A 15,358-nucleotide genomic window follows, 5' to 3' on the forward strand; every position below is an offset into this window, starting at 1 on the left:
CTTTTTAAAATACACGTTTTAATGATGATGTAGCCCCCCCCCCCCACATCTCTACCCCTTTATGCAATTCCTAAACTGCAAAAGACCGTTTTATATATATTTCAGTAATTCAAGATGAATATCTTAAATACAATAATAATAATAATAATAAATAATAATAATAATCATAATCTATCTACGCCCCAGTGTTCTTTAAGATATGATAAAAAAGACGTGCGTTTCTATTCTGCATTCAGATATACAACATCAAACGAAACCTGGATTGGAAAGCAATACTCTGGACTTGGTGTTGTTCCCCAAGGTAACATCTACCCAACACTGCATCATTTTGCAAAATACTTTCGTGCCCTTTTGAAAAGGCTAATGGTTTTGCATTTGGGATGTTATCCATCTTTTTTGAAACGATATTTAAATCCTTTACGGCTTTTTTTTTTTTAACTCTATGCAACTGTATATTAAAATGTAGTGGTAAAAGATACATGCGGCTTTGTACATCATCGTTGAATTAACAACGGTCGCTCTGTATAGATCTATCATCACGAATAAGGTTTCCAAAAGTAACGCATCGCGTTATCGAAGCCCAAATAATTCAATTTTAAATGCCCTATACTGCACCCGTGCGGTAAGCTCGTACGCTGCTTGGTATCGTTCATTTATGTAACTCCAAACAAAATAAGGGTTCCAAGGAGAGTCTAGAACGCGCTGGAACTCTGTGTTCCAAGACCGTTTCTATGTCAAGAGGACGGGATACCACGTGCTTTTTTTTTTTTTTTTTTTTTTACCCCTCTCGCGTTCACGGTCATGGCCACAGAACCGTGTCAACCGACCCCAAGTTCATTTATAGAGAAATAGCTGCCATCTCGCCAAACCGCCGTCGAGTTAGTCGCGACCCTATCTAGCCATTGCGAAGTTCACGTTCCTTCTTCCCAAGCCATTGATAAGCTGTGCTTTCAGTCAAAGGTTGCTAAAAATTTCTGAGCTGCTAAAATTCCTGCACCGACAGGGAAAAAAAAAACTATTCCATTTAAAATCGAACAATACTGTGTTTCCTTTACTAGAAATGTATTCCATGGCAGATAAGATGCCGAGTTTGTTTTTATAGTGTTTTGTACTGAAGTGTATCGGTTATGTGTGTGTGTTTTAAGAACATTATTTTTCTTTGTTTAATCTCACAATATGGGTAAAGTTGTCTTTCATATCTTGTGACTTAATATATGCAAAAAGCGCTTTACAAATTGCATCATAACTCTGTACAGAGAGGGCGCTCCTCGTCAGTGTCCCGTCTTCAGTGTTCTCATGGCTTCTTCAAGTCTTCTTGTTATATTGTCCTTGTGTGGTGCAGTTTGCACTTGTAGCTAATTGTGTAGGTTCCAGATTCTAGAATTCATGTTCTATGTGCGCTGTATATGGCGGTATATAGGCTCTTAAAACAATGTGATATATATGTGTGTGTAAGATTTCTGATAAATAAAATAATGTAAACTCTATATCTAGCTGTTATTGATTTCGTCTCTGGAAAATGTTTGCCTCGTAATACCAAACTGTTTACCAACTTTGTAATTTTTTTTGTAACTTTTTCTTCATCACAGCAAGACACACTAGCCCCTTGTGAAACACTCTGCAAAGCAAACAATTAACACTGTGCTTGCCGTTTTTTGCAGCTCTTTTCCAAATTGCTATTAGGCATTCCCCTTAGTTGAAAATATTACTTCGCTTACAATGTCTCCTAGTTAAGAGATGAGGCTGTATACCGCGTGATATTTCTATAAAAGGAGATCGATGTTTACAAGTCGTGTGTAAAAAAAATAAATATAATAACTCACAAAAGCATATGTACATTTTAAAAGTAAAGGGAGAAAAAAATGAATTGCATGCATTGCATGATAATAATGTGGTAAAAAATTACAATTTACGATAATAATAATAATAATAATAATAATAATAATAATAATAATAATAATAATATTCACAGAATATTTTAAATTACATATGCAACTACATGGATTGGTGGTTCATTTATAATACCCTTCCTACAACAAACACGACCCACGGAACCGAGATCCGCTGAACTCATTCAAAGCGGGACATCTCGTTTCAATAGCGCCCGAAAAGAACAGAGCCAAACACCCTACGTGCGCCTCACTTCTCGAAAGTTTGAATCGGCGTTACTTCCATTGTCGTGTCTTCCTGCAATTTCATGTAAAAATCAACTCAGCAGATTGTGTTCATGTAGAGATTCCATTTCAAACGGTGACACAAACGTGTCTTATGAGATATGATGCAGCGGTCAAGCTAGGACAAAGCCACGTCGAGTATATGAACCTATTATTATTATTAGCAGACCTTATACTGTGCTAGAATCACGCGGTACCTTTCCGCTGGTGAGAATCGGGGGTCTTGCAATACTGCAATATTAGATGGGGTTCCTGCGCTCTTTCTACTTCGAATTTGTAGGCGTTCTGTGCACGGAACAATGGTTTTGCTTGGCGTTCTATGAAAGAACCATTTTAATACAATTGATCCTAAATAGAAGCCTTTGAAAAAAGCATTCGAAATCCAAATTCGGTTCTATATATTAAACGAACGCAGGACTTTATTTTTTTCATCGATAGAGATGCATACTGATGTTTTCCCGAAAGCCACAATTTAAATAGTCTTGTTATCCTGCAGTATAATTGTACACAATTATGGAGAGTATTGTCCCTTGGCACGAGTTTATATTGGTTCGGGGTCCCTGATTTCATTGCGAAAAATTATTACGGTTTAACACGTCTCTCGATAACGTTATGTTTAATGACAGAATCATATAATTCACATTGTAACAGTGCGCTATAGGTAAACCCTTCAGCTGTGTTTATGGACCCCGCTTATTGTTTTATTGTGTACGCGGATGTACATTGACAATAAAATACATACAAAATCAAATACAAATTATTGGCGGGTAATAGAAAAACAAAGCAGATAGATTTTACACCGAGCTCACAGAATCTCAGTGACGATCGGAGTTGATTACATGGCTTCAGATTGAATAAAGCGTATTGCAGAATGCGTACCTGCCTATGCACGCACACGCGCACTTGGACTTGGCATTGGAATTAGCTGCTGCATTTTACGCAAGTTTAACAAATTTACGGTTCGCCCGGGGACATGCTTAAAACTTTAATTTACCAGTGAAGCAAAATGTTGCATAGTATTTGTGATTCACAGCAATTTCTTTGGTTAACGTTGAAAAGAAAAAAAAATGCATTTAAATATATTAATAGCATCACAAGCCTGTAGAGAAAAACACATTGCAGTGTAACAATCAAGAAACATACCATATAAACTGTAAATAAATAAATAAATAAACACGTGTTAGCAAAATTTTAGAAAAAGTCTACTTTTATAAGTAGTAATGTGTTTAAAAACCACAATGTTCGTGTTTTTATTCTTAAGCGTTTGGGTTCAATGTTTCCAGCTGCCATGCATACAAATACGCTTCGCGATAGAACTCCATGGTCCGAACCACGACTACAGTTTGAAACTCGGGTCAAGATAAAAGGCTGTATTTAATAAGACAGAAACGAGTCCGTGTGTGTGTAGCCTCTTGTTTGATAGTTGTGCGTGTCTGCAGTGGATTGGAAAGCATCCTAAGCGTGTGGTCGTTGCTGTGTCGTGAGTATGCGTAAGTCTTCCTACACAGTTTAAAAACACAAGGTTTGTGCAAAAGAGCCAACACACAGTGGCGTTGCAATTAAATGCAGGATTGTTTTTGCAGACAGGCCTGCATGAATTCTCATTTTTTTTATATACTGTCCACATTCATACAGGCGGTGAAACTTAGACATGGATTTGAAGAGAGTCCAAAACACAAAAGATAGAGCACAATTCTTCACTGAAGACGGGTCAAGCTGTGTGGATTTATTTTATAAGGACGATTGGTATGCAGGGATGCATGTATGTGCAGAAACGCGAGGGTACCTGCTTTTACCAGGAACCCCCCCCCTACAGAACAGAGATCCTAACCTGAATAGATAGCAAAAGCCAGAACCGTGAATAAATCAAATTAAATCGCTGGTGAGGCGCAGGAACGTGTGATGCGAATGCATGTTAGATACGAATCGCCCAGGCTGTAGTCTTTAATCATTTGCATTCTGATAAACGAGCGCGAGTCGGCATTGATGCTCCGTTATAGCGTGCAATGACATTGATCTGGTTATAGTCAAGTCGTGGTCTGATGCATTGCCCTTTTGCAATTCCCCGCATGCATATGCATAGGACAGCATGAATATATGTGATCGGATTCAAAACCACTTGTCTGCCGGGTTATAGATATATTTGATTAGTATTTTTTTTAGTAATATGCTAAGCAATATTTACATATATATATATATATATATATATATATATATATATATATATATATATATACACACAGTGCGAAAATCAAGGGTTATAAATGGGGTAGGTCTTGGAAAACTGTTAATATATCAACAGTCGAGTGCTGTAAAGACGCTCGCCTTTCAGAGGCCGGTGTTATACAGAATTTTGTATCCCCTTAGAATTGAGCCTGCGTAGATCAAGATCGCTACACGTGAAAGCTTGGTGTTTCTGAACAGCATTTACATGTAATAAAATTAAAATGTGTTTTAAAAAGAAATAGTTTTATAAGATTACTTGTAATCCTGGGTTTCGTGAATCGAGCGACGCAGGAGGCTGAGCGCACCGTAGAAGATCAGCGGTGTTAAATGTGAGTTTTTTTTTATTTTGCTATAGAATTAGTTTGGTCTTGTTTTCAACATTTGTTGCAAACACTTGGATGTAGCACACGGTTTTTAAAAACGTGTACAGGTCAACGATGCGAGCTGTTCCATCTCCAAATATCCAAATGCACGTTTTCTGTGTTATCGAAATGCATTCAGAATGCAAATGTCTGAAACCGGTTTAGACACATATTCCTAACAATGTAAGCAAGCACATAACTAGGCTTCTTTGACCCTAAACATTCCTAACACTAGACGTAACACATACCCAAACAATATTATGGGATGTACTGTTTAAGACAAACTGTACACTTTGTAAAGCTCAGTGTAACTCACCAAAAAAAAATTAAAAAAAAAACAACTGTAAACACTGTTTAGAGATTAGCCAGAAAACCAAACACGTTTGCCAAGAGACCGCTTGATTACGCGTGGTTCCATTTTAAATGATACACAACAAAATACACTTTTTTTTTGGTCAAAACCATTTTGTGTGTTGTAGGCCTACGTATTTGGCGATATTTAGCAACCACAACAAGAAAGTCGAAGCCAATATTCAAATCTGCCTCATTCCTCAATGTGGTTTTATTGTCGTGTTGTTGTTGTTTTGTCTCAACGGCCGCAAAGGTCAGCGGTCTCGGGTTTGCACTTCACTCAGAACTTGTGCGTCACGGGTCTGCCTGCACACTGCCTCGCTCCCGGCGGCTCCTACTGGCCACAGCGCGGCCGCCGGGTGGTATTCTAGAAACGCGCTGGGGGTTCGGGTCTGAGAAACAAACCCGGAGATAGACTTGACCCAGGGATGGGATTGTTCTTCATGTACAAAAGAGCAATTTGCGCGTTTTCCTACTTCGCTGGTTTCAAGCGCTGGGGACGTGCGTTATTTTCGATCGAGTAGGCCAACATAACCTTCTGAGTTGTTGAAACTTGTTTTTATCATCAATAATAATAATAATAATAATAATAATAATAATAATAATAGATTTAAACTTAACTGGTGAAACTTAGGCCTAATCTTCCAAAAGACTAACAATTTATGAAGTTTAAGAATATATATATATATATATATATATATATATATATATATATATATATATATATATATATATATATATATATATATATATATATATATATATATTACACACATACACAGTATATTTCAAAATACCAATCTGGCATGAATATATGCCAGCAGGCAACAAAGTGTACTTCAAAACCCACCGTAACAATAATAATTAAAACGTGGGAAACAATCTTAAAGCAAAACACACGAGTATATTTATCAAAATGAGCCGTTGTGTTTATATTAAAAAGGTCAATCCGAATTTGGCAAACTTAGATTATTTCTACTGGCTATTCTACGCGACGTGTCTATAACAGTCTACCCCAAAACGAAGATTATTCACAATTTCTATTTTACAAAATTGTGGGGTAGCAGTCAGTCAAACTACATGTTTTGTAAATTGTAAAAAAGAAAAAAAAAACACGTTCTAGTTAAATTTGAAATGAAGGCTGCCATTAACCGAATGCAATAACGTGGTGTGTTCAGTCATTTCAAATAATAAAAGTATTTGTGCAATACATGTCATATTGTAGGCTACAGAAAATTGCACGAACGTGTGTCCAAGGAAAGCATATCAGAAAGGAAGTGTAATGTTATATTGGCAGCAAGCCAGTACAAACAGAGGACTGAAAACAATACTCGAAATCAAGACAACTAGAACGTGTTCAAGGATTTGAAGCTTTCAACTGTAAGATCAAACCAGCGCTTTTATTTAAATACCACAATACTGGAGTTAGGGAAAGGCTAATGGAAGCGTTTAACTTTATTTCGTGTAGTTTTCCTGCACAATTTAACACGATTGCGAATGCAATTGATATTTGTGGTTAAAATAATAATGCAAGGAAACGGATCGGCTTTATGACATACTGTATATGTGCAGCGCCGCATCAGGATTTGCTTCCACTGCCTCTCCAGAGTTCAAGGGAAATATAAATACGATGCATTGCGTGCAAATTGAGCTGCAAATGTGATTTAAATAGAAGAGTCAACAGAGGTTAGTTGAGCTAAGTGTACCAGTGCGTTATTGAAACTTACAATTTAAAATGTATTGTTTATTTTAAGAAAGAATTTCATTGCGGGAAGGCGCACGGTCTCCAAGCTGTATTATTACGCATCGGGTTGGCTTAGAATTACATGTATAAGATTTTAAAACTACTGTTTAAAAAATAAGTTACAATAAACTCTCCAAACCAAATTAAGAATTGTATGGCAGCGTTTGAAAAGGAATTGTATTATTTACACGCTTCATACTGTAATGCGGACTTTCGCCCTTCTAAAACAATTCAAATGTTACTGAAACGCGATTTCGCGTGCTGTTCCTCATCGTCATAACAGAAATGCAACAATGTTATGAAAGCTAACTGATTATATCAGGGTGCTTATTTTGCAATTAGAGAGTTATCGACACTTATTTTACGAATGAAATGATTAGCAATGACATATATAGTTTAAATCAGATGAAATACATCATAACTCAGATTACAGACCTACAATTTGGACAATTCTTTACTTGATAAAAAATAAGTCAAATACATACGTGGATTCATAGTGGGAGCATTACATTTCCTCGATATGGCGAATTCAAATGACTGAGGTTGATCTGTGTTTATATAAAAGGAGAGGTTCGGCTTGTTTGTATAGAAAGCTGGGGGTAATGTGGACGCAGAAATGAAGGAATTACGTTTACATAATTAGTACACAGATGCATTTGTAAACCGTGTCACTCCTGTGCGTCTGTGTGTGTTTTTTTAAGGTTGTTCTGTCGAGGCTATGGCGCTCCCCGACGGGTTTCAGAGGGGGTCATCTGTATTCTCGGGCAAATCCCTAGACCAAAGCGGTTTTCGCCGTTTGCTTACTAGAGACAACAATATGAAACTCCGGGTCAGTTTTAACCAGACCAGCTCTGCATTGTACCACCTTGGTGGTTTATTGCCTTAAGAATAAAGTAGACTTCTTTTGTTGCTGTGTATTTATTTTAAAAGCACGACCCCCCCCCATCTCCCTCTCCAATGAGTTAATGTTGAACTTCCCAAAGACGAGTGATTACCGACTGTGCGTTTTGTTTTTTGTTTTTTTTAATTTGTGTTTTATGGATGGTCCAAGTTGCTTCCCGTCCTTTTGTTAAATATCCTCTCCTGTTTACGGCTGTCTGTCTGGGGGGGCGGGGGAAGCAACACAAAGTGAAGGTCAAGTTAGCATCGTTCCTTATATGGTAAACGAATGACCACCATTTTCATTGTTTTGCTACAACAAGACAGCGAGGATACTCGGACTTCTGTAGCTTCTTCCTCCTTGGGGTTTTCGTAAAATAAAAAGCGAGGCATAGCGGGGAGAGGGTAGAAAACGAGAGAGGGATCTTTTTTTGTGTTTGTTTTAGGAATAACGAAGACTACGTTTACTATAACGGAGGCGCAGACTTCAAACGCAATCGTCTCAACTATGTACAGAGCGAGAGTGTCTGGGCCGGAAAGGAAATTAAACACAATAAAGCGAAGCTCAATTAGGCCTAATGTTTGAGAAGGCCTACGACCCGCCACTAGGAATAAAAAAGAAGCAGATCTGGTAAGCCAACGGAGGTACTAACTCTTATACCTCGTAAACCTATTTTACATAATTAACATGTCTGCTATTCCGATGTATTATTATTATTGAAATATATACATTACAAAAGATTATTTCCGCGTTCAATGTGGATTATCCTGTATGTCCAGTTTAAATTCTTGGTGACAAAAGCATATGATTAGGCCTATATTTAACACATGTATTTTTTAAAGCCTGTTCCTTATGGATTTCATTTTATTATCCGTCTCTGATAAAATACAAACACCTACTGAAACAAAGGCTAGGGTTAGGGTGCTTAATGCATTTTAATATAGAACAGGGAGGGCGATTTATAGAATATTTTAATGAAATAAAGCTTTGTTTTGCTGGTGCTCGCCTGACAATGTTAAAATACGCAGCGAGCAATGGTTTAGTGTGCACCCCGGCTGAAAGCACCGATCTGTGCGGCTCGGATTACACTGCTCGGAGCGCCGTCTCAGGCTGCTTCCTATACATCTGACATTGCACCTCACACTGCGGATCTGTAATGAAATGGAAACCGCGCCATTATGGCGTCGATATTGGGTAGCGTTTGATAGGCTGTGTTTAATGCATAGAGGGTCTCTGTGAAGTAAAGCGACACAAATGGTTGATTTGGTTCCCATGCTTATAAAAAAAATATCAGCATCGATGTGAAGTTATATAGCAAACAGAAAAGTGAAATCTATTAAGCCATTATCTAAAACATTAATTCATTCAATTAATATACATTAACGCACGTTTACACCCACACACAATTACGCGGAATGTATTCTGTTTCAAACACTAATATATAGTTCACCAAAGACGTAGAGGCGAGGTATTTCTAATCAGACTAGTTTTGGAAGCAACAGTTCTAATAAAAACAACATCATGAGCTGTAGGTTCTACTAACATTGAGGAAAAGTCATTTAGCGCGGAGAGCCGCGGGTTTTACAGCAAAGGACAGGCTGAGGAAGCGATGCATAGACTTCCTATCGATTGATTTTTAAGTGCATCTAATTATTATTGATGTAAAAGTCTACAATACCTAACGCTGGCACAAAGTACATGATGTTTGAATGCAAAACGCCAAATGCATATACAGAATTAAAATTACAGACGTATTTAAAACGTACTGCCTCTACTACGCCCGTATATATTAGGAATTGTAGGCCACACACACACACACGAAATCCAATGCATGTTTTAAACGTGCATTCCTCGAACACGAAATGAAACTATAAAAGCTGTCGGGTCAGCCCTGCAGCAGTGTGGATCTCATAGCAGGGCAGGCAGATCTACAGTCTGCTTGTAAATGCGCACACTGTAAGAGGAAGAGATTCTACCCCCCCCCCCCCCATGGAATTAAACGTTCAGTGCGTATTTTGCCATGTGGAGATCATCAACCAAATAGATAGGTGAAAACCAGTTAACGTTGCAAAGACTTTGTATCCGATACACAAACACTGCTTACAGTTCTAGAATCCTACTTTGTTTAAATAGAAAGCGACCCTTTGAAGAAAGTTTATTGCGCTTATGCAGAATAGCGGACCGATCTATTTCAGCAGTTGAAGTTAGTTGTAGGTAAAGCCTCAGTGTTTGAGAGATGGGATAGGGAGGGCCGTTTGAGATTAGTTTTCAGGTAAAACATCGATTGTTCTAAATTTACAAAATCCACACGATCATAGCGTTTTACAGAAACACAAACTAGATGTTCCTTAGCCGATTATATCCTGGGACTTAAATACACGAAATGTGACAGGAGAATGTGTTTATCCATTCCCGCGTTATATCACCACTTCCGGTCACAACTGTTCAAGTGTGTGTAATTCTATTATATATATATATATATATATATATATATATAATATATATATATATATATATATATATATATATATATATATATATATATATATATATATATATATATATATATATATATATATATATATATATATATATATGTGTGTGTGTGTGTGTGTAATATATATTATATATATATATATATATATATATATATATATATATATATATATATATATATATAATATATACACACACACACTATATATATATATATATATATATATATATATATATATATATATATATATATATATATATATATATAAAACGCTCAAAAGAGGCATCTTCCCATGCTTCAGTATGTTTACCTGTCAAGGAGAAGCGTGTTCTCTCTCCTTTATAAATGCGCACATGTTTATGTGAAGTGGGGTTAATCAAATGGGTTAGAATTTTTTTTTTTTTTTTTTTTTTTTTTTTTTCTGGAAATTGGAACCGGGCTCTGATCTATGCACAGCAGCATTCTTAATTATTATGAAGTGCCCTGATTTTATAAATCCTGAAATTCATTAAAAAAATACAATTATATAAAGACTTATTGAAGTACAGTAAAAGAAAACATACTTTAAACTTGTTTATTGTGAAATATTCTGTATTGACTGATCTATTATTAATGAGTATCGAAGCCTTCACTTCCATTAGGATTGGACCTGCGCACTACAACTAATAATAATAATAATGGTAGAATTCGTGTCATTACAAATGCTGGTAACCCACAAGAAAATAAAAAACATACCATTGAAATGTATTTAATGATGTGTGCGGGAAATATTAAACATGACTTTGATCGGATTTTAAGAGGCACAAGTCAAAAAAGACACGATGGGCAATGCGATGGAGAAAAAAAACACCTCTTTACAAGCATCGTTTAAAACACGAACATTGCGGTTTATGAAAAAGGAAGCGTTTCACATAAACTATATTCTCAATGAAAGACATTTGACGAGACGGTCGCTTGCTTGTATAATTGACAGGCACATGCCCGCCAACACACAATGCCACGAAACTTCAATTAATATAGATAGACGTACTGCGCGTTGTGGAAAATGTTTAATTTAGAGGAAAATTCATCTAACTACACAATGAAATGATTCCCATGCAGCCTTACTGTTAGCACGCCATTCTGAATCGCCCCTTCGGTCACGAATTCCACGATTCTATACATTTTAAAACCGTTTGCGTGAATGGAGTTCAGGAAGTGGCTCTGCCAAAACTGGGGGGGGGGGGGGGAAACACACAAAACAAAAGATATGCATTATATAATATACACAGATCGTAAACTAAACGGGGCACAATTATCCACACAGTGACTGAAAGGGTTATTGCGTGTTCTGAAGTCACAAATCAGCCCGGCTTATTATACACGTAGGTGTACAGTACTTACTCAAAGTGTTATTATTATACACGTAGGTGTACAGTATTTACTCAAAGTGTTATTATTATACACGTAGGTGTACAATATTTACTCAAAGTGTTATTATACACGTAGGTGTACAGTACTTACTCAAAGTGTTATTTGTATTGAATTTTTACATATCTTTGGGCGTATTGCTGCTACCCGAGACCACATCTCTCACAAATCCCAGTGTTTTCTTTTCAGTTTTTTTTTTATTTAAACATGAAAACTGTTCACAGTTCAATCAAGCATTTAACAGTCCTGCTTGCATTCAATGAAATGTATCTAAGCCGTTAGGGGATAATATTATTATGCCGCATTCGTTACAGCAGTATAGTCGCGGGGCTGCTTTCAAAAACAGAGCGGGCTACCGAACAAACAGAGATAAGAGAATTCTTTATAGAACTTTTTTTTAAATCTCAAATTGTTAAAAGCTAGAAAGTTCAGGCATGTAATTATGCCAGCGAAGTCAACGATTGTTTGAAATCCACAAAGTGGACCAGTCAGTCTATTTCCTGCAACGTCTCACCTATTGGGTGTAAAATTGAGTTAAATACAGATGCATTTTTTTGCGTCAAGTTCACGGATAGTCTCCGTTGCTGGAAACAATGAGCACAAACACGACACGAACACAGAGTCGAGTGCGGGGGTGCATTTCATTAGCGACGCTGCTGTTGCATTTGTAGACCAGGTTCATTTCTGCTCATTCTAAAACACAATTCTAAATTCCAATTCGCGTTCCATGTTAATCAACGTTGCAAACAGCATTATTCAAACAATGGCAACACTTGACTTGAACTGAACCCGCCGATCGCTGGTTAATTAGGTGGGCTGCAAATGAAAGCGGCTGAACAGTGACCGCGATTACGTCTAAAATATGCATGGATTTGAAAAGGGAATTGGAAATCGAGCATGTTGATAATAATATCGCTCCTGACCGCGTCTCTCTCTCTCTCCACACACGCGTTCATACAGACTGCCTCCCGCCTTTGTGCCTAATAGTTTGATAATGGTTTGTTTTGTTTTTCCGCCTATACCAGAGAGACCAACTCAACTGACATTTCGCTGGAGAGTGTTTTTGGCAGGGAGAAAATATAAACTGAAGCAATAAAGACATACCATTTATTTATTTATTAATTGAAATCTTAGATTAATAGATTGTTTTATTGAAAGCGGATAGGTTTTTATGGGCTGAAAGTAAATGGATTCTTCGATGGGTTCGAGAATGGCTTAATAATTAGGATTTGCAACTCAATTTTAGATGTTTTATTTCAGGAGCACAGTTTTGTGTATGTATAGATTTTTTTTTTTTTAACCTAATACAAAATTGAGGTGGCCACGGCCCCATGGCCCCCTCCCCCCTCCCCTCCTAAAGTCACGTGAGTCTCGCATCAAGTATTAACGCCCTTCCAGAATCGGATTCAAGCCGTCGTTCTTGTGTTGTGTTTGACTGAAGTCTCCTGCGGTTTGCTTCCGAGATCGAATCTCGTCAAGTACAGTTTTCCAAGTTCGAATTGGATTTATATTAAACACTCCGTCTCACTCTCTTCCGGCGAGACAGACGGATTGACAGCTTGCCTTGTAACATAAGCCTTGTTTACAACGCTACTTCCGGTGGAAGTCAAACCGCAGTATGCGCTTGTGTCCATGGAGAGAGGATGGAGATTTTGTATCCGCTTTAGTTCAATGGTTCTATTCTGCCACATAAAGACGACACGGGTCGCTATAGTATCTGAAACACGAGTTTAACATTAGTGTACAATTGTTCTAACATTTCAGTTAATGTATAAAACACTACTTATGCCAATACGACTTGTACCACAATGCGACCGATAGCAGCAAGATGAACGCAGAGTCTTGGAAAGTCAGACTTTCCAATCTACAGTTCATTCTCTCCCAAAAGAGAGAGAACAACGAAGGGTAAGAGAGAGAAGAGATGGGGAAAGAGAAAGAAAGGAGGGAGAAAGAGAGAAGAGGAGAAAAGAGAAAGGGGGTCCTAAAGCTACTGGTTATGCATTCTCAACCACAGAACCTGTTTCGACTAACTTGTTGCGAAATTATATTAAAAAGATGGTTTTGGGGTTAGAATGGTTGAAATGTTGTGTGTATGTGTTGGTACTGCTGTCAACGTGCAGGCAGAATTTGAGAAAATGCCCCCACAAAGTTAATAACTCCTGAAAAAACGCCGTTGTGGGGACGTTCCCACTTCGTAAAACACCCTTTTAAGAACCGAATATTCCTTCAAAAAATTAATTGACAAAATATCTACTTTATTGTTGACTTTCACCCTGTGTGGAGTTTTGCCTGACTCGAGTTATAAATAAATAAATAGTGAGTCAATGAGAAGTCCCCACACATATAGAAGTGTGTATCTCAATGGTCTGTGTGTATGTGTGTGTGTGTGTGTATATATATATATATATATATATATATATATATATATATATATATATATATATATATATATATATATATATATATATAATATCTGGGTGTGTTAATGTATATCAGTGTGTGTGTGTATGTATGTATTTTTGTATGTTTAAAGCCCATTCTCTTTCCCCGTCTTGTTTTCAAGTAACAAAAGGTTCTCCGGCCCTCACTCGCTGTTTTATGGTCGTGGGGATTCGGGCTTTAGTGGTCAAATTCAAGTGCTGTGTCAGAGCAGCTGTCTCGCTCTTTGTACTTGATTTCAGGAATCCTGGGCGCTCCTCAACCTTTCATCTGCGAAAAACACAAAAGCAGAGTTTTAAACAAGCTGGCGTAAATGTCTAAAAAAACGAGAGAGAGGGGGAAAAAAGAGCTCTCTCAGAACGCCAGCGCGATTAGGAACCTGCGTGGCGCTCCTGGTATAATGAAGCTATTGGCGTAGCATTCGGAATAAAGCATGATAAAAAATATATATAATAATAATAATTACAAAAATTCAGAGCCGTGCAAGACTCGCTTGTCAAATCATTCATACGCGTTCTCACGGTTTAAGGCTATCTTCAAAAGAGATGCAAGCTTTCGACAACAGACTCCCGCACACACACAGATTTTAAACCGATTTTTCACATATCACGAGTACTCCTGGTTCTCTTTCACTACACATAATATTTTAATGAAGAGAAAACCTGGGGGAATAATTAGACTCGTAAACAATCGCAATGCTCGTATTGTTGTTTTTTTTGTTACTTGGTATTAAATACAGCTCTATAAAGCGACCGGTAAAAGGTCCAGTGACACTTTAATTAAAAGTTTGCCCCAAAGCTGCCAGAAGAAAGCGTGCATTTTATCAAAGCGGCGATAAAGCCCGCCGACTTCCATTCACTGAGATCTACAAGATTTAAATAATGCAGCTAAAAAGCCGTGTTTATACTGCAGTATTATCGTATAGAAGTTATACAAACGCATTAGAAAACCATGTGTATTAAATATTTCATGTAACCAAACCTTATAATCGCGCCCTTTAGTCTAAAGGAGATGCATTCATTCCGCTTCGAGTAACATTAAATTATGCAACAGTTCCACTCGCAATAATAATAATAATAATAATAATAATAATATAATAATAATAATAATAATAATAATAATAATAATAGGGGCGTTTTTAAAAAATGCGGGATATTTAAAGTGTCGATCTATAAAGTAATTAAACCCGACAATGAGTTTTATTCAACATTCCTCTGAAACCGACCACGTGAGTTATCAGGGGAAGCGTCTCTATAGGAATGTCTCTTGTCTATG

The sequence above is a fragment of the Polyodon spathula genome, chromosome 53 (assembly GCF_017654505.1).
Source record: "Polyodon spathula isolate WHYD16114869_AA chromosome 53, ASM1765450v1, whole genome shotgun sequence".
Classification (NCBI taxonomy): domain Eukaryota; kingdom Metazoa; phylum Chordata; class Actinopteri; order Acipenseriformes; family Polyodontidae; genus Polyodon; species Polyodon spathula.